The following is a 20934-nucleotide window of genomic DNA, read 5'->3' as shown; positions in this document are numbered from 1 at the left end:
TGTGTGTGTGTGTGTGTGTGTGTGTGTGTGTGTGTGTGTGTGTGTGTGTGTGCGAAGCGATAAGGGCCTGTGGGAAAGATAACAGTTATTATCACCCTCTGTGGTCCTCCCCCCCCCCCCCCCCCCCTCTCAACACACACACACACACAAACTCACACACAGGTCAATTTACAGCTAGCAACTGTAGACCTGCTTGTGTCCCAGCGGGCTCTATTACTGTGTGTGTTGGGCCGTGGACTGAAGTCCCTCATGTGCACACACACACACACATACACACGCACACACACACACACACACACACACACACACACACACACACACACACAAACAACACAGGCTTTGTGGGCACAGAGGTGGATAATCAGCGTGCAAACACAAAGACGCTGGCAAGAACGACAACATGCAGAATCATGCAAACATGCTGTAATATGTGTACATAGACAAACAACATGTGTTTGTGTGTGCGTGTGTTTGTGTGTGTGTGTAGCAGTTCACGTAAACAATCACAGTACACATGCTCACAAATTGAAACATGCACATAAACCATTGTAATAAAAGCAAACACGCACACAAACACACACACACACAAACATATACACACAGTTTGTTAAAAGCTCTGAACACAAACTATAAGAAGTGACAAAATGAAGAGTTTGAAGACGACTCACTGTTTACTATATGATATAATATAATAAGTGAAAACAACATGAGCACAGGATAAACCACACAATGTGATGGCTCCTAGAAGTGAAGCCACATCCTCTGCATCGCCCCCTGGTGGCTGGCTGCAGTGCTAGCAGATGGGACATAGACCAAACTAAACGATCTAAGTGACGTGAGTGAGGAATCAGAACCAGAACAATCAGACCGATGGATTCAAGGTCACGAGTCACTGACTCAGGAGCAGCGTCCCACAGACTGGATCTGCTCGGGCCAATCAGAACACAGAGAACCGAAAGGAGACGGTCTGGCTCCTCCCACAATGACCGCTGCGTTTCTAAATGCTGCCTCTACTGGAGCTTGGCCACGCCCCTACAGAAGCTAGCTCATTAGCCTCTGAGACGTGTCGGTCGACGCCCGAGTGTGTTTTATGAAGATGATTATTGTTACCATGACAACGAGGTGTATCAGAGGATAACCACGCAGAACCGTCTAGTTACCATGGTAACGTCTCTGCATGGCACCAAGGGCACTTCCCTCTGTTTGTGTGTGTGTGTGTGTGTGTGCGTGTATTTGTGTGTGTGTATGTGTGTGTATGTATGTGTGTGTGTGTGTGTGTGCTGCGTGTGTGTGTGTGTGTGTGCGTGTGACCCTGATTGGCTTCTTTGCTCACTTGGTTTCAGTTGAACGTTCGACTCTCCAGTGTAATCCCCCCCCCCCCCCCACTTGGTTCAGATGTGAGTGAAGAGACACACATTTCACATTTGTTGCATCTTTTGTGTTGTTTGTAATTCACCTGTTTGTCTTCATCCTGTTTGAGCCTCAGGCTGTTGTGCATTGATATAAAATGTGTGATTGTTTGTAAATGATAAATGCTTCACAGCGGGGGGGGGGGGGGGCACAGCGGGATCATCGGTCCATACGTCTACATGAATCATACAGTTTATATGAATGCGTCTATATGAATATTGTGAAGTGTTCAGAGGCCTCGGGCTTCACATGAGGCTCTGACAGCAGGAGGCTGCTGTGTTGTGTTAATATTGATGTGTTTACATTGTGTAAGTGTAGTTTTTATTAGTCATCATTATAACAAACAGCTTCCTTATGAAATTTCATTAGATCCAGTTAAGATTTAACGTTCAGTTTGAGAACGACAACAAGTCGTCTGGTCAGAGACTGAACTCAACATCATCAGAAGTTTTAAAATCAATAATAAACAATAAACCAAGATATCTTATCTGATGTGTGTTTGGTTTCACACGTCTCAGCATCAGAGGATCTTCAACAGCAGCTTCAAACGCTCACAAGCATTTTAGATCCTGATCAGAAATATCCTCCGACCTCCTGCTTAATTCAATCGTTTCATAATAACTTTTTAATTTCCACTGTTTGAGTAATAATAATAATATTTTATTTTGACGGCCATGTTGGAGGCTGTAATTTGTGAATCTGGGTTTTACTTTGAAGTGTTCGTAATGTCTTAATCATTTTAATTATCTGATTTAAGGCTGAGAAACTAAATTAATTTTTCTCCATAGTGAATCCAGAAGTTTCTGAATTACAGCAAACACAATTTCCAACCCCGAGGGCAAACACACACACACATCATTGTGAGTATCAGGGTGACAATGACACCCGCTCTTCATGCTATCTGTCTCCCCGGTGAGTTTTATGTAAATATTGACGAGTGTCTCCGCCTGCAGCCGAGCTGTCAGCTTCCATCTTCCACTTCCTTTGACATATGTTGATGAACCACGAGGTGGAGGTGCTGCTGCAAAAGGTGACAGACCCATCTCCTGATTTTATCTTGTGCTGAGTTCCTTCATCCTCATTTAGTCTCTCGTTCCCCTGAAGGAAGCTGACGTCTGAAACAAGCTGAAAACAAGCAGGTGAAGGAAACAGAAGATTCTCCAGCTTCGAAAATCTGTAACACAAAGTCGAATCTTTGATGAAACTTGATTCAGCTCCTCTGATGCAACATGAGTAGACGCAGATCAAAGTCCTGATTCCAAAGGTTCACAATCAAACGTGTTTATGAAGCATAATTAACCGGTTCAGTTTCATATAATCATAAATTCTATAAATGATCTATCCTGGTGATACTGCAGATCAGCGTCCCACACTTTCATTTTGACCGTCCCGGTTTTAAAGCTGTTTGTCGGTCTGATTGTCGACTGGATCAAACAACAACTACACAACAGACGAGGAACACGTTACATTGTGGAGCAGATTCTTGTCCAATCCCACGTGTGTGTGTTAGTTTCTCTGAACGAGTGGAATCTGCTGCAGATGATCTGGATTCTGTGAATCAAACATAAATAAATATTTGATTGTGTTGATGTAACAACTCTTCGTGTCAGCTCCTTCACAGAATGGATGTCTCATGTATCTGATCATCTAGAGCTGAGTTCCCTCCTCTCGTTTCCAGTTGAGATGTTGTAATTGTATTATTAAAAATGTGTGTTTCATGTTGTCAAGGCATCACATCACTTCACCATCCTCATCCCAATGCTTCTCCACAATAGATTGATGAAGAAGAGGAAGAAGAACCTTTCCCCAGATGTTCCCGTCACCTTTTGCAGCGGCGGTTCAGAGACGGGTTCTGTGGCCGACGGCTCCGAGAGGCGTCAGCCTCCGAGATGATTAAATAAAGACTGTTTGGTAATTTATTCCAAAGTGTTGCAGTGGAACATATGTCGCGAGGAAAGAGCTGTTTCTCCTGAGGAGCCCTTTTGTTACCAGCTCGTTAATATACTTTATAAATAACAGGCGAGGACCAATCACAGAGCGGAACTGAAACGTTTTCAAAAGAAGAAAATTAACGCCAAAATGATTTCTGGCTCAAAAAAAAGGTTTCATTTCATTTAAGCTTTCCCTCTTGTTGTCTGCTTGTGTCTCATGTTGGGTCCATGTGTGTCACGTTAATGAAATATTAATGTTTCATCTTTTATTTATACATTAAGTCAGTGGTCTTCAACGTTTTTCAGGCCAAGGACCCCTAAACTGCTGGAGAGATGGAGCAGGGACCCCATACTATATATATTGTGAGAATTGTGTTTTATATTAAACTGGGCCTATTGCCATGTATAAACATAGCTACCCTGTGATTGTGCATTCAATACTAAAGTATTCAAATATAACACGGGTTCATATATTCATGTTTTTAAATTTAAACATGTAGAAGAGACAGTGAATCCTCAAGCCATCTGTGGATACCACACATACTCCCACATTAGTGAGATGTGGGACCCTGAAGGGTAGCACACAACTTATCTAACCTTGGACGGATGGAGGTTGTCAGGCAGAGGGTCATATCAGCCTCACAATATGTCGGATGCATGTTAATGTATTTTTAAAGACATTTACATTTGTTGAAAAAAAAATGGTTGAAATTTTTTTTTTGTCAACCTAAAATGTTGCGACCCCCCCTGCAGTACCTCCACGGACCCCCTAGGGGTCGCGGACCCCCTGTTGAAGACCTCTGCATTAAGTCATTTGAATGAATCCTGTGATGGTTTTCAAACAATTACAGGTTTATTGACACTGATCTGTCCACAGCAGAGTTTATACGTCATGTCCGGCCTCCTGCTGCTCTACAGGCTCCGCCTCCTGCTGCTCTACAGGCTCCGCCCCTCACCTGGATGTCCCCCACATGTTCCTGTTTGAACGAGTCGGACCCACAACCTGCACACACACACACACACACAGCTGCTGTTTCAAAGTCTCCAGTTTGAAAACCAGAATTCAATTCAATAAATCATATCATCTCAAGACTCTTTAAATAGAAGGTCCAGATCTTTTTTATTTTTTGACAGAAACCAACAGTTCCCAAAATTCACAGCACATTGGTTACGGTGGAGAACCTCTAGAACCAGACTCAGTGTGTGTTTGTGTGTGTGTGGGGGGGGGGGGGGGGGCTGTGTGTTGAGCTGGGAAGAGATGATGGGAGTTCTCCCTCAATGACGTTGGGAGTTCTCCAGCAGTGCATGATGGGAGTTTCTCCAGCAGTGCATGATGGGAGTTCTCCAGCAGTCTAGACCTAGGAGCATAACTAAGGGATGTTTCAGGACCTGATCCAGAACTATGGAGCTTCACCCAAGAGGAACGCTTTGGGTTTAACCTTAAATGTGGAGATGGTGGGGGGCGCTAGTGAGCACTGCATGGAGTAGTCTTGTTTTCGAGTGGCTCCTCCACACTCTCGCTAAATATTTGCTAAAATCAACACTTTCAGAAATATGAGCGGACCCAGCAGAAACAAACCTAAGGAGAAACCTTCGCATCCGAACGCGAACCCAAAGAAAAGCGGCAAAACCGTTCCTACTATGGAAAGGGTTGGTGCCGTTAGCCCTGAGCTAAGCCCGGCTAACAGCCCAGGCTCCGCTGCTAACACCGATGATCCTTCAAACGTCACAACCCACGCTGGCTAGCGTCTTGGCGGCTATTGGGAAACTGGACAATGACATGAACGCCAGATTCAACGCGCTTGATTCTAACCTTCAACAAGTTCAGACTTCCCTGGCGGACCACACGGCACGCATCTCCGACTTGGAGGGTTTTGCTAACGACCACGAGTCCCGCATCGCAGCCCTGCGAGAAACGGTGCACGGAGCTATTGGAAACCAACAAGTCCACTAAACGTAAGCTAATAGACCTCGAGAACCGATCTAGACGCTGCAATATTAAAGTTACTGGGCTACCGGAAAAAGTTGAGAAAGGCAACCCGACTCAGTTTCTCGCTGAGTTCCTGCCGCAGCTCCTCGGGACCAATCATTTCTCAAGTGGACTCAAAGTTGACCGGGGCGCACCGCATCGGTCCAACCCTCAGCCGGCCGTCCACGCACCATGATCGCTAAGATTCATCACCCTCCGGAGAAGGAAAAAATCCTTAAGCTTGCCCGCCTGCAGGCTCCCCTGACCTTCAACGGCGCCCGAATCAGCGTATACCCAGACTTTTCACCTGAAGTCACCGAACAACGCCGCGCCTTTGCCGGGGCAAAAAAGAAACTGAGGGACGCCGGGATCAAACACGGTCTCCTCTTCCCCGCCAGACTGATCTTCAATCACGGCACGGAGCAGAAAATATTTCAGGATGCCACGGATGCCGAGTCTTTCATAGACAAATGTATTACATCCCCCGCCGCTCCGGTGTGAGCTCTATCCCCGCCCGGGGAACTTATTCATCCTGCTGCCGCTCCCAGACACCCACGTAAGACATTTTAGTGGTACCCGTTTCAGTTTCTCAGTCACACTAAGAATTGAGTGTTATTTAACCGCTAAATATATGAGTGTTTTTCGTTTACTTGTGTGGACGGGTCTATTGATTAGCGAATCATGTTCTCTGCTTTAGCAAGGAGTATTATTCTAGTTCGACGGGTTTCTTGCAGTGTTTAGAGCCGTTTCTCAGTGCTTATGTTTTTCTTGTTCCACCTCGTTTGGTGGGGTGGACAGGGGGGGGGGGTTTAGTCTGTATGTCTTCTCGTTTTCCCCTTTTTTCGCCTGCTCTTCTTAAATGTACCATACCTATTATGCCTTTCGATATGTTACGTCGTCATACATCTACTATCCTTCTGTGATCATTGACAACTCTCCTGCTCCGCCACAAGGTGGCAGTTTAACACTACTTAGCTGGAATGTCAGGGGTTTGCAGAGTAACTTGAAGAGAGGCAAAGTCTTCTCCCATTTAAAGTCTTTGTCAGGAGATATTATTTTTATGCAAGAAACGCATATTAAACATAATGAGCAATGGAGGTTGAGATGTGCTTGGATTTCTCAGATATATCAGTCAACTTTCTCCTCTAAGGCCAGAGGTGTAGCCATATTAATCAGACGGACCGTTCCATTTGAACATATTTCCACTGTCTCTGACCCTAACGGCCGCTATTTAATAGTAACAGGCCGCATTCTGTCACGGCATGTAACCTTTCTGAATATTTACGCACCTAACTTTGACGACCCTGGTTTTTTTAGGAAAGTCTTCAACCTTATTCCAGATTTATCATCCACTCATTTAATCGCGGGTGGTGATTTTAATACGGTATTGGACTGCTCTCTTGATAGACTCTCCTCTCGCCCCACCAGTCTCTCTAATGCCAGTATTGCGCTGAATAATATAATTAAGTCAATGAACCTTCTTGACATTTGGAGGCTGCAACACCCAAACGATAGGGACTTTTCCTTCTTCTCAAGCGTACATAAGTCGTATACGAGAATTGACTACTTTTTGACTGACGCCACTTTGACCTCAGATATAATTTCCTCCAAATATCATGATATCATAATTTCTGATCACAGCCCGGTTGAACTAAAAATAAATATTGGCGGGACCAAGACCGCATTTAACTGGCGGTTCAATCCTTTACTACTTAACAACATACAATTTCGCCAGCAAACAGCCAGCAGAATAACAGAATATTTTCATGAAAATGATACACCCGAGGTAAATGACTCCACTCTATGGGAGGCTTTTAAAGCTGTTATACGAGGACATATCATAGCTCATGAGGCTAAAATAAAAAAAGACAAGAAGAAAGAATTAATTGATGTCACAACTCAACTCAAACTATTAGAAAGAGACTACAGATTGACCGCCTCACCTTCTAAGCTTGTCGAAATAACCAAATTAAAGTCTAAATATAATGCTATCCTTTCTGACCAAGTCAGCTTAATGTTACTAAAAGTTAAACAAAAACACTTCGAGCTAGCCGACAAGCCGGATAAACTACTGGCTCGCCAGCTTAGGAACATCCAGGCTAGCAGAATGATTCATGAAATTAAGACCAAATCGGGAACCACTACTACAGACCCTGAGAAAATTAATGAATGTTTCCGTGAATTCTATGAAGATCTTTACACCTCAAAGTCTACCACTACTGCAACTCATACCTCTGAATTTCTCCGCACTCTCCACCTGCCTAAATTGAGTCCCTCTGCACAAACAGATTTAAATGCTGACATAACATTAGAGGAAGTTCAACAGGCAATCCGCTCTTTTCCTAGTGGAAAGGCGTCCGGCCCGGACGGATTTGGCATCGAATTCTATAAAGCATATTTAGACATTATAGCTCCTTTCATGTTAAGAATGTTTAATCATTCTATGTCAATTGGTCTGCTCCCGGAGACGCTTTACTCTGCCAACATCTCTCTGATCTTGAAAAAAGACAAGACCCAGACAGACCCCTCCTCATACCGACCTATTGCCCTCCTGGGCTGTGACCTTAAGGTGTTCACTAAAATTCTTGCAAACAGACTGAATAAATGCATTGCAGATATAATCCATGAAGATCAGACTGGATTTATTCCAGGCAGATTTTCTTTTTTTTAATGTAAGGCGTCTGTTGAATATTATGTACACTAGTTTTGGTAAAGATTCTAAAATAGCTGTCCTCGCTCTTGATGCCCAAAAGGCGTTTGATCAAGTTGAGTGGTCGTATATATTGGCTGCAATAAGGGAGTTCGGTCTGGGGGAGAGCTTTGCCTCCTGGGTCAAAATGCTATACGCTCGTCCTACCGCTTCAGTTATCACTAACAACAACAGATCTCCTACCTTCAAATTACAGCGATCTTGCCGGCAGGGCTGCCCCCTCAGCCCATTATTATTCGCTATTGCAATGGAGCCCCTCGCTGTCAGTATCAGGAACCACCCTTCTATTGCCCCAGTAATCCTTGGGGGGGTCGACCACCGTATCTCGCTGTACGCGGATGATGTAGTTTTGTTTTTATCCCGCCCAGAAGACTCCCTCCCCCCTTTATTAAGACTCATTGAAAAATTTGGTGAAATATCTGGCTACACTGTAAATCTGGATAAAAGTGAATTCATGCCCCTTACAGGTGATCTGGACCCAATTTTCCTTAAAAACCTGCCATTTAAAATTGTAACAGACAAAATCAAATACTTAGGAACCACAATCCCTAAAGACCCCAAGTTAATTTATAAACTGAATTTCCTGGACATGATTGATAAATTAAAATCGAATATCGAATCCTGGAGACTGCTACCATTATCTCTGATAGGTCGTGTCAATGCAATCAAAATGGTAACTCTTCCCAGATTCCTCTATCTCTTCCAGAATCTACCTGTTTTCTTGCCCAAATCCTTTTTTAAATTATTAGACTCACTCATTCTACCTTTCGTGTGGGGTTTCAAAACGCATCGTATTGCTAAAAAACATTTAACCAAACCCAGATCAGCTGGTGGCCTCAGTTTACCAGACTTCTGCCACTACTACTGGGCAGCGAATTGCAGAGCGTTAATGTATTGGCAAAACGCACATCAGGGTAATGTTACTGCCCACACCCCATCTTGGCTCGCAATTGAACAAAGTCTCCCCGTCAGTTCTATGCCAGCCCTCCTCTTCTCCTCAGCTCAACCCTTAAAATCCATTGCTGGAAATAATTTCATAGTTACAAGCTCTTTAAAAATTTGGTATCAAATAAGGAAATCATTTAACCTGCCTGAGATCTCCTCTTACACCCCTCTCTACCGAAACCACGCTTTCCCACCTTCATTGTCTGATAACACTTTCCTTTTCTGGAGGGATAAAGGTATTGCCACCATTGGGGACCTTTATCTTAACAAGACTTTTGCCACCTTTGCTCAGCTGAAGGGGAAATATACACTGTCAGACACGCACTTCTTCCGCTACCTGCAGATTAGAGATTTCACCCGCAAAAATATTCCTTACTTTCAATCGTTGCCAGCTCCCATTGAATTATACACTCTTTTGACTCGACCTCCTGATTCTAAGAAACTCACTTTGCGATTTGTTGATCTTTTCACCTCACTTAACCCGACCTCATCCCAGCACTTAAAGGAGGCTTGGGAGAAAGACTTAGCCTTGTCGATAAGCGACAATGACTGGGAATCCTACCTCGGTGATATTCATAAATGTTCAATAAATTCAAGGCACCAACTTATTCAATTTAAGGTTGTCCACAGATTACATTATTCCTGTACCAAACTCCATTCTTTCTACCCCTCTGTATCCCCAATCTGCTCGAAATGCCAGTCAGCTGAGGGAACCTTAGGCCATCTCTTTTGGTTTTGTCCCAAATTGAACCAGTTTTGGTCTGATATTTTCAAATGCTTTTCTGAGGTATATGAGTGTAACATTTCTCCAGATCCATTCACTGCAATTTTAGGTGGCTCCCAGCACCTTTCTATGCTCACCAACGAACACCGTAGGACTATACAATACGGCATGGTCATAGCAAAAAGGAACATACTAACCTTATGGAAGAGTGGTGAGGCGCCTTCCTTTAAGGCCTGGCTTTCAGAAACTACCAGTCTGCTGCATATGGAAAGGATCCGACACAATGTCTCTCTCAGCTCTGCAGCCTTTGATAAGATTTGGCAACCTTTCTTTTTATATTTGTCAAGAATGACCCAACAGTGATAGTCATGCTCCACTCACATTCCTTTCTACCAACGTAACTTCATGTTTTTGACTTCTATATAATGACAGGTATGTTCTGTAGATAATTGTATGTACTGTTTCAGAGCAGGTCCCCTTTATTTATTTTTTTTTAATTTATTTATTTATTTATTTTTCTCTGTCTCTCTCTCTCTTTGTACTCTCTGTTGTTTTTTTTGTTTTTTTTGCTGTCTGTACAATATGTGTTTGTCCATGAACACTTGTTCAATGTGTCTTTTTTCTGTCACAATATGCTTATTGCCTGTTTTATATATTGAAAATTTATAAATAAAATATTGAAAAAAAAAAAAAAAAATGTGGAGATGGTGTCAGACTCTAGAACCCAGAGTGGGAGCTGGTTCCACAGCAGAGGAGCCTGGGAGCTGAAGGTTCTACCTCCTGTTCTACTCTGACAGACTCTTAGAACCACAAGGGAACCTGTCCTTTGGGAGCAAGGTGATCAGAAGTAACCATATATGGAGGTATGGGGGGCGGGGCCTTACGGACACGCCCACCTTCAGGACCACAGAGGAAGGTAGATTTCATCCGTTTCACGCAGTTGACAACAAACAACATTTTAGTGTGAAAACCAACTCGGCTTCTCACCAATGTTTTGTGTTGGTGTTCCTGACGTTTTGTGGGAGCGAGGTACGACTTCAGAGAAATGTGACAACAATTAAGACAAAGTGAAGGAAGCGGGAGGCGTGACCTTTGACCTGCAGACAGACACGTCTTTAGCGTTCCAGCTCCTCCCACCGCTGCCCCTCCCACTACTGTTGTACCTCACCAAGCGCCGCCGTCGGCAAACTTCCTCTCAAAACATTTGCACAACAACACACAACAACCACACCAAGTTTACTGGGAAGAGACGGCAGCTTTTTATCACTTTGTCGCTTCTCGCACACCCCACGGTGACGGGGATAGCACCCATGGAGGGAGGAAGGGCTGTAAACATGTAACGACGGGTGGGGGTGTCAAATCTGTCAGAGTGTGTGTGTGTGTGTGTGTGTGTGTGTGTGTGTGTGTGTGTGTGTGTCAATGAACAGTGTGTTCATGTTAGCACACGGTGTGTGAAGCCACTGAGCTGTGTCTGTGTGTGTTGTACAAAGTGAGGCAGCCGTGTGAAGACAAAGACGAGTCACTAGCCTGTGAACATTCAGACGTTTAAAATGACAGATTTTTTAATGATGTGATTTGTGTAGCAGGTTGTTCAACCTTGTTTCACGTTGTGTTTTTATGGAGAATTTGACTTTGTGACATGTGGCGTCGTGTTTTCAGGTCACATGTCACGTCTGTTCCACTCGTGAACGCTGAGAGGAAATCATTTCACATTTGGCAGAAATGTCATTAATTAATAATTCTCTCGATTCAGAAATTCAACCATTAAAAATACTTTTTAATTAACTTCCGTCAGAGTCTTCACTACAAGTACAACATGAGTCTGGACAGGACGTGAAGTGCGACTGGTCGTTTGTTCAACACATTGTTTATACACATTGTATGACATCATGTCTCGTTATGTTCTTTAAAGTATTTTCATTATTGGATTGTTTTCTGTTACAGAAATTAAAACGAGTCCAGTGACAGTTTAATGTTCAGCGCCATCTTGGTTTTTTAAAACAGAAGTAACCATATTTGGAGGAGTAGGGGGTGGAGCCTGACTGACGCTGAATGACAAGCCCACCTACACCTACACCCATTGGACGGTTCTAGCTGTCAGTCACTCTGTGGTATCCCCCCCCCCCCCCCCCCCATTCACCCAGTTGCTTTATGGTCTGTTTGACTCTAAATGATCATAATTCACTAAATGATCATCAGCTGTTTGAAGAAGACTTGAAACTAGAGACTGAGACAGAAACTCCTGAATGTTACTGACGTTATAAAGTGAGAAGTTACTTTCTATAGAAACTACCAGAGGAGTCGCCCCCTGCTGGTCAGCACACAGAAGACAGGTCTCAGACACTTCCACATTGGCTTCACTTTCCAGACTTGAGACCACGGAGGAAGCAGCTTAGCACGAGTCCACAGACAATCAGGAAGTGTTTGAAAGCTTCAGATCCAGAGCGTCGGGACAAAGAGCGGCAGCTGGTGAGATCCTGGTGAACCATGAACCGGCAGCCAGAGCGACCGTGTGAAGCTCAACGTCCATATGTGATGTGTGAACCACGCTGAGACGTTCACAGCTCTGACACTGGAGCCTCTCATCCATCTGTGGGACCACAAACTGCCCCCCCCCCCCCCGCTGACTGCCCCCTTGTGGCTGGGGTCATACACTTTGTCTCCTCCATGTTAGCAGATGGGACGCAGACCAAACCAATACATTTAGGCGGATTCATGCTTCTGATCAGTTTGGTTTTAATTTGTTATTTGATGATTTAACATTCGACAGCTGAGACTCACTCCTGATTGGTCGGTTGTGAGTATGGGTGGGGCTCCACAGACCCTGGAGGCTAATGACGTCATCACCACAAGATGGCAGAGTTCGTATCCGATTTATTTTGGCTTCCTATCTGGACCGTGGGAGGAGGACCTGTCGTCCATCTTTATTTACAGTCTCTGACTCTGACTCCCCCTCTGCTGCTCACACACAAAGTCGCCCCCCCACACAGAGCGTCCAGCTCCTCGTCTGCTCTGACTCATCCACACCGGACGCTTCGAACGCACTAGACTATAAATAAGGACGATTACTCCGGGTTCTCAGCCCGGGTGGATCCACAGGGAGCTGGACTCACTGAGTCACTGCAGCCGACTGCTGAGAGACGGGTCGTCTGGTTTTATCTTTGTGGGAGATTGTTAGACGTGTGTGTGTGTGTGTGTGTGTGTGTGTGTGTGTGTGTGTGTGTAGCTGAAAGAGAAAGTCGTTCTTGTGATTGGATCACCTCCTCTCTGCCTGGTGCAACATTTAATCTCTCCTCTTCACTTCCTCCAGGTTAATCCTTCGTTCATGAAGGAAACAGAACCTGGATCATAATCCACCAGGTTCTCTGATTTACTCATCACTCTGACCTTTGACCTCTGATCAGTTCATCTTCATCAGACTTGAGATATTACATAAATGCTATATGATACAGAAATCTAACCTGGGCTGAAACCTTTTCTACTTTTGTAATCTAATAACACAATCCTGATTAGATGTAATCTGTTACTGCCCAACCCTGGATACACAAAGTCACAGAGTAAAAACATAGTAAAAGTCAATTATATATACACACACACACATACACACAAACACACACATTCTTCACTGAGTTATTAACAATAACAACAATAACAGTAATTAGTTATTTGTAGCTGTTTGTTGTTTTCTGTTTGTCTGTCAACATCATCTAAACACTCAACTACTGACCTGACACACACACGCACGCACACACACACACACACACACACAAACACACACACACACAAACACACGCACACACACGCACACACACCATATGCCACGATTCTGGCATCATCCTTGGTAATAAATGGGAGTAAATGGAGGCAAGGCTGAAGCGTAGGAGGCTGAATAAGTGTGTGTGTCTGTGTGTGTGTGTCTGTGTGTGTGTCTGAGTGTGTTTGTGTGTTTTTAAAGTGTGCGTCTCCTAGCAACCCGCACACTCTACACTCTCTGCACTGAGCCGACTGAGGAATCTGTTCTCAGATGCAACAGGTAGACGGAGACGCTCCCAGTGTACAAACACAGGAACCAGCACGACAATGTGTGGAAGCTTCCCAGTACAACGTGTGGAAGCTTCCCAGTGAGCAAGTGGACGTGTGGATGATGTTTCTAACACAAACAACACAACATCTCAGGATGAAGAAGAGGAGAAGACGAAGACGTCCACTAGGAAACACGAGGAGATTCCAGATCTTCTGGTTATTAACTAACAAGTTCTTGTTATTTCAAAAGTTTCAGTTAAACATCAACTTGTAAAATAAAACGGAATTTATTTCACAAACATGAGGAACATCTGAACATCTCAACACGGCAAACCAGTGAAACTAACTTTCTCTGTTGACTAGACTCTCCTCCTCTCTCTCCTCCTCTCTCCTCCTTCTCTCCTCTCCTCTCCTCCTCTTCCTTCCCTCCTTTTCTCCTCCTCTTCCTCTCCTCCCTACTCTCCTCCTTTCCTCCTCTCGCCTCCTCTCCTACTCCTCTCTCCTCCTTTCCTCCTCTCTCCTCCTCTTCCTCCCGTCTCCTCTGATCACCGTCCTCTTCCTCTTCCTCTCCTCTCTAATCTCCTTTCTCCTCTCCTCTTCCTCTCCTTGTCTCCTCTCCCTCCTCTTGCTCTCCTCTCCAGCCACTCTCCCTCTCCTCCTTCTCTCCTCTCCCGTCTCCAGCCACTCTTGACGTCCATGTCTCTGTCATCATGTTTCCAGGCAGTAGTCTGGTCCGGTGATGTCTCATCATGGCTCTTTTTTCGTTCTCTCTCTCTCTCTCCTCTTTCCTCTCATCCCCCTCTCCTCCCGTCTCCCTCTCCTCTCCTCTCCTCTCCCTCCTCTCCTCTCCCTCCTCTCCTCTCCCTCCTCTCCAGCCACTCTCCTCTCATCCACCTCTCCTCTCCTCTCCTCCCCCTCCTCTCCAGCCACTCTCCCTCTCCTCCCCCCTCTCCTCCCCCTCCTCTCCAGCCACTCTTGACGTCCATGTCTCTGTCATCATGTTTCCAGGCAGTAGTCTGGTCCGGTGATGTCTCCTCGTGGCTCTCTCTCTCTCTCTCTCTCTCTCTCTCTCTCTCTCTCTCTCTCTCTCTCTCTCTCTCTCTCTCTCTCTCTCTCTCTCTCTCTCCTCTCGTCCTCTTTCCTCTCTGTCTCCTCTTAGTTTTCCACGCACTTAGGAACTCGTCGCTTCTTTAGGAAACTCTTTGCGCTTCTCCTGCACCTCCCCGCGGCTCGCACCTCCTGCACCTCCCCGCGGCTCGCACCTCCTGGATCTCCTCGGCTGAATTTCCTTTTCAATTAGCAGCGCGGTGGTTTCGCTTCGTCGTGTCCTAATTGTTTCCCGGCAGAGTTGCACGCCACCGGGGAGAAGGCTCTTATGAGTGCGCCTCCGCTGATCCGTGCGCCCAGCCCGCTCCCGTTCTCAGGGGGGACAAACACCGGCGGCACCGGGGGAGGAGGCGGAGGAGGAGGAGGAGGAGGAGGAGGAGGAGGAGGTGTGATCTCCTTCCACATCCAGATCGGTCTGAGCCGGGAGCCGGTGCTGCTGGACGCCGCAGACCTCAGCCTCAGTCAGGTCCGGGAGGTGGCGTGCTCCATCGTGGACCAGAAGGTAAAAGGGACTCGACCTGTGACTCTGGACAAAGTTATTAGAAGCAACTGGTGGAAAATTAATAAAGATGAGGATTGATGAGAGGAAGATGAGTCTCATCGAACCCTCAGATAGGAGACTGTCCCATCGTGGAGTTTAACTACTTTAGTCCTTATTGAATCCTAAACAACTTATGACCACTTGTTTTATATATATTAATAATCTGTATGAACAGAATCAGCGGGGGGGGGGGGGTTACAGAGGGGGGGTTACAGAAGCCTTCTGGTTTGTCCAATCAGGTTTGAGCAGCTTTGGCTCTGTTTGAAATGAGAGAATCTGAGATCCATCAACTTTGGTCTTTTTGTCCCAGTGTCCCAAAGTGTCCCAGTTTGTGTTTGTGTGGAGGAGCTTGTTGGACGGATGTCTTCTGAACACCGGAGGTCCAGAGCTACAGAGGACAGTCCATCAACCTGTCATAGAGGACGGGGACATGGTGGAGCTGGTGTCTCCTGACAGGGGTCTGGGTTTTAGTTCAGAATCAGAATGTCCGTCCACACTAAGACACCTGGAAGCACGTGTCACATGACCATTCACACAGACTGGTTACTGACAGGAAGTGCATTCAGCACGGGCCGATGAGTCATGTGACTGATAGGAACCAATCAGAACGTGGGAGTCAGGTTGGTGTGTGACTTCTTACTGGGGCCTCCAGGTGGTCACAGGGTTTCTACACCAGTTAAACCAGTGTATTTAACCTCCTGAACTCTGGTTCTCTCAGTTTCCATCATGACGGGACACGGACTCCACATACGTGTGTTAGTCAGAGAGGAATATTCAATAACATGTATGGATAATGAACACAGCCACAGGCCATGCTCTCTAGAGTAACACACAGTGTCGCCCAGTAACACAACTTCAGTGCTGGTTATCTGCTGACCTCTCGTGTGGCTGCAGCTCCTGTACAGGTTTGTGTGTGTGTTGTGTGTTATTTGTGTTGTTTTTGAGCATTGGCTTCACAGAATGAGGACATTTTGGTGGGACTCACAAAGCCCCTGTGTGCACGGGCGGTTCTGAGGTATAAGTTCAGGTTTCTCACACGGTCTCAATCAGACACTATCCAGAGTTCTCAGCTGGAGAAACTTGTCCTCTCACGTTCAGGAGACCTTGAGGAGTTCAGAGCTGATCTGAGAGCAGCTTGTGATGGAGGCTGGAGGTGCAGCTGCAGGACAGACACTGTCTCAGGACTGGATTCTGTCTCTGTCTTGTTTCTGTTTTCAACCTTTGCTTCATGGACTGAGTTGAACTGAAAAGCTGTTGCTAAACGCTCGTCTTATCGGACACACACACACACACACACACACACACACACACACACACACACACACACACACACACACACACACACTCACACACACACACACACTCACACACAGTGTCAGTGTCCTTATGAATGTGACAGAGCCTCTTTCTCACACAGACTTTGTGAATGTGTTTGTTTCATGTTGTTGTTGTGAACGAGATCAGTTTGATATGAATTTAATTGTTAAGAGATCTTGACGGGATTGGAACCAGAATGAGATTGATTGATTGATTGATGGAATCTGGATTTAATTGGGACAGGACCGGGACTGGATCTGGGTTTGATACTGGTGCTAAATCAAGACTTTTAAAATGTTAAAGGTGCCTAAAGTGACAGAACTTGGTCTCACATGATAAATAAGAGCCGACACAATCATTTCAGTTCTTAAGACAGTGAAAGACTCCGGTTGATTGTGTCCTCCAGGCCGGGAGCGGGGACGTGTCCACTGTCCACTGATGAGTCCATGTGGTCACGTTAAAGGTCAAACATGGAGACCTCCCTCTGCTCCAACGTGAGTCCTGTGTGTCCTCAGGTGCTTCATGACTTTGTTGTGTTCCTCTGTTGTGTCGACTGGAGTTTGATGGAGCTAACAGCTAACAGCTAACAGCGAGCTAACACTATGTGCTGCCAGAGCCATGCAGAGAGCGGGTTGCCACCAGAGTGAAGTGCAGTGAATCAGGTTCAGAACTCTGTGATGGGATTTGGCCGGTGGGTGGATTTGGTTCAGAACCCGGATCTGGATCAGGGCGCTGGTGCAGTGGGTCAGAATGTGACTGGAACTGAGTAGAATGGGATCAGACTCAAAACGGATCCAGATTGAAGATCTGTTAGGAGCAGGATTAACCATGGAAGGGATTAACGACAACAATCAAATGATCCTCTCCTGTTGACGCACACAGACACACACCGACACACAGTGTGACATGTCTTTGTTCAGATTCACTAATCGTCTCATTTCAGGTGAAAATCACTTTAGTCCCCACAGTGAGACACACACACACACACACACAGACACACACTGACACACAGGTTGTTTACAGGTTGTCGAAGTCAGTGTTTATTTGTGGCTTGTTTTTCATTGTGTCGAGGAGTAGAAGGAACAGCAGGTCACCTCGACACCTGTTCACACGACAAACCTGTGTGACTCTTCACAACATGAAACACTTAACACTTCAAATAGCACAAATGAACTGATTAACCACATAAAGTGTGTGTCTGTGTGTGTGCGTGAAAACAGGTTTTGTTGGAAATTACTTTATTTTTATAAATGTTCAATAATGTTTCAGAAATTCAGCCCAACTTTTCTCACACTGTCTTTTCAGCCCCTAAAAGTGGGACGGACAGATCTGAGGCCAGTTCAGTGGACTCCATGTTAGCAGACGGGACATGAACTAAAGTAAAAATAATCAAAGTAGACGTGAAAAAATAAGATTTGCTCTAAGATGTTTTTTTAGCTGCTAGCTGTTATTTCACTACTTGCGTGTAAATGATGATTGGAACGCTGCCACCTTGTGGTGGACGTCATAATAAAGAAATGTGTGTTTTATGATCACATTTTTGTCGCTGCAGTCGATGTGATTATATGAACATTTTCCAGAAGCCAGTGGAAATGACCTCAACACTGTCCCACACACACTGAGTACCACTCACACACACACAGACACACACTCTGAGTACCACTCACACACAGACACACACACACACACCTTTGCCACTCGAACAGTAATAATAAAGTGTGTGTTTCTGTCGGTAGCAGGGTAGCGGTTTCTTCTTGTTGCCTGGCAACTGATGATGATTGCGGCTGTGAAGTGTCCTTCTGAGGGCCATTATGAGACACACACAGACACACACACACACACACACACACACTGAATGGAGCAGAACAGTGTGTGTGTGTGTGTTCTCTCTTCTCATTGTTCTCTCTCTTTCATCCTCACTTATTTTCCATCCATTCATGTCCCTTTATTCTTCCCTCTCGTCTCTCTCGTCTCTTGTCTCTCTAGTCTTTCTTGTCTCTCGTCCCTCTCGTCCCTCTCGTCTCTCTCGTCTCTCTCGTCCCTCTGGTCTCTCTGGTCTCTCTCGTCCCTCTCGTCTCTCTCGTCTCTCTCGTCCCTCTCGTCTCTCTGGTCTCTCGTCTCTCTCGTCCCCTCGTCTCTCTTGTCTTTCTTGTCTCTCATCTCTCTCGTCCCTCTCGTCTCTCGTCTCTCTGGTCTCTCTGGTCTCTCTGGTCTCTCTCGTCCCTCTCGTCTCTCTCGTCTCTCTCGTCCCTCTCGTCTCTCTGGTCTCTCGTCTCTCTTGTCTTTCTTGTCTCTCGTCCCTCTCGTCCCTCTCGTCTCTCTCGTCTCTCTCGTCCCTCTGGTCTCTCTGGTCTCTCTGGTCTCTCTCGTCCCTCTCGTCCCTCTCGTCTCTCTCGTCTCTCTCGTCCCTCTGGTCTCTCTGGTCTCTCGTCTCTCTCGTCCCCTCGTCTCTCTTGTCTTTCTTGTCTCTCGTCCCTCTCGTCCCTCTCGTCTCTCTCGTCTCTCTCGTCCCTCTGGTCTCTCTGGTCTCTCTGGTCTCTCTCGTCCCTCTCGTCCCTCTCGTCTCTCTCGTCTCTCTCGTCCCTCTGGTCTCTCTGGTCTCTCTCGTCTCTCTCGTCCCTCTCGTCCCTCTCGTCTCTCTCGTCTCTCTCGTCCCTCTGGTCTCTCTGGTCTCTCTGGTCTCTCTCGTCTCTCTCGTCTCTCTCGTCCCTCTCGTCCCTCTCGTCTCTCTGGTCTCTCGTCCCCTCGTCTCTCTTGTCTTTCTTGTCTCTCATCTCTCTCGTCCCTCTCGTCCCTCTCGTCTCTCGTCTCGGTCCTGGTGACGGTGTCAACAAAGTTTGGTTCCAGTCAGCTTTGTTTAAATTACGAGGAAACAAAACCATCTCTAAATATTGTGTGTGATTTGTGTTACCGACTCTGTGTCGTCTACAGTCAAACAACATGTGACCAGATCTCAACCCTGGAGGTGACACATCAGAAATGCTCTCACGCTTGTTTTTAAAAACAGTGAGATGTTCAGTTTCATGGAGTCTTTGTCTCAATCGTCCTTTTCTCCGTTATGTTTCTGTTTTAACTATTTAAACTCAGATCATGTGTAGACATTAGTGGACCCACACGTCTCCACTTCCTCCAGGACAGAAGACAAATGTCTCAGATACAAACGCTGGCGTCTTGTGGTGATGACGTCATTTACATTCAGAGTCTGTTCAGTAGTGATCGTGGATTCGTGGTATCGAGGCCCCGCCCACACACGCTCTCCACCTCCATTGGTCAGTCTCAGCTGTCAATCATGACGTCTTATATCTTATATCATCAAATATCTGATTCAAACCAAACTGATAAAGATTGAACCAACATCAGGGAGATAAGAACCACCTGGTTTGGTTCATGTCCCGTCTGCTAACCTGGAGGAGGAGGTACTGGCCAGTTCAAGCCAGTATGACACCAGGGGTTCATAATTCATAAGTGAGTGGGTCATCAAACACAGGATCACTTGAGTATTTCAGTTCTTTCTCCATTTTGTTTTACTATAATATTTTATTTATCATTTTCACCAAGCTAGGGAAATAATAGCTGGCAGCTAACAAGCAAGCAGCTAACAAGCTAGCAGCTAACAAGCTAGCAGCTAACAAGCTGGTCTTCAAATGTCGGCAGGAAGTCGTCAGTTTGTCAAAGTGAAGCAAGTTGAAAGAGTGAGGCTGAACTGAGATCAGTAAAAAGACCCTTGAGTTATTAAAAACCAGAGTTTATCTCAATATTCAGCAGGAAACTGTTAAATATGAATAATTCTGAACAGTTTGGTGGATTTGTTACAGCTGCAGCTCTTCAGGGTCAGGAAGCAAAGGATCATGGGTAATATCCAGAGGGACGACACAGTCAACACATTGATTCAATTAGTTTTTACATGAAAACACTTCATCACCCAAAAGAATGAATCCCCTCATGTGGCTGCAGGGGGCGCTGCTGCTCAGCAACACTCTAATAAATACAGGTCATTTAATCACAAACACAATGAGCAACATCACCATAAATAAATGAATGAGTGGATCAACAAAGATGCAAAAACAACAGCCAACATTTCATACATGCATCTGTGTGTGTGTGTTGTGTGTCTGTTGTGTGTGTGAATATTCAGCAGGTCTCGCCCTCCTTTCATCAGAGCCAATTGTCGAAGGGACATCTCTCTCTTTCTTTTCTCAGCTGAATGTTAGTGTCTCTCGCTCAGTGTCAGGTTTATACTTTACGAGGAGCTCATTA

Source organism: Pleuronectes platessa, chromosome 11 (assembly GCF_947347685.1).
Source record: "Pleuronectes platessa chromosome 11, fPlePla1.1, whole genome shotgun sequence".
NCBI classification, from domain to species: Eukaryota; Metazoa; Chordata; class Actinopteri; order Pleuronectiformes; family Pleuronectidae; genus Pleuronectes; species Pleuronectes platessa.
Note: the sequence above shows the minus strand (reverse complement) of the source record.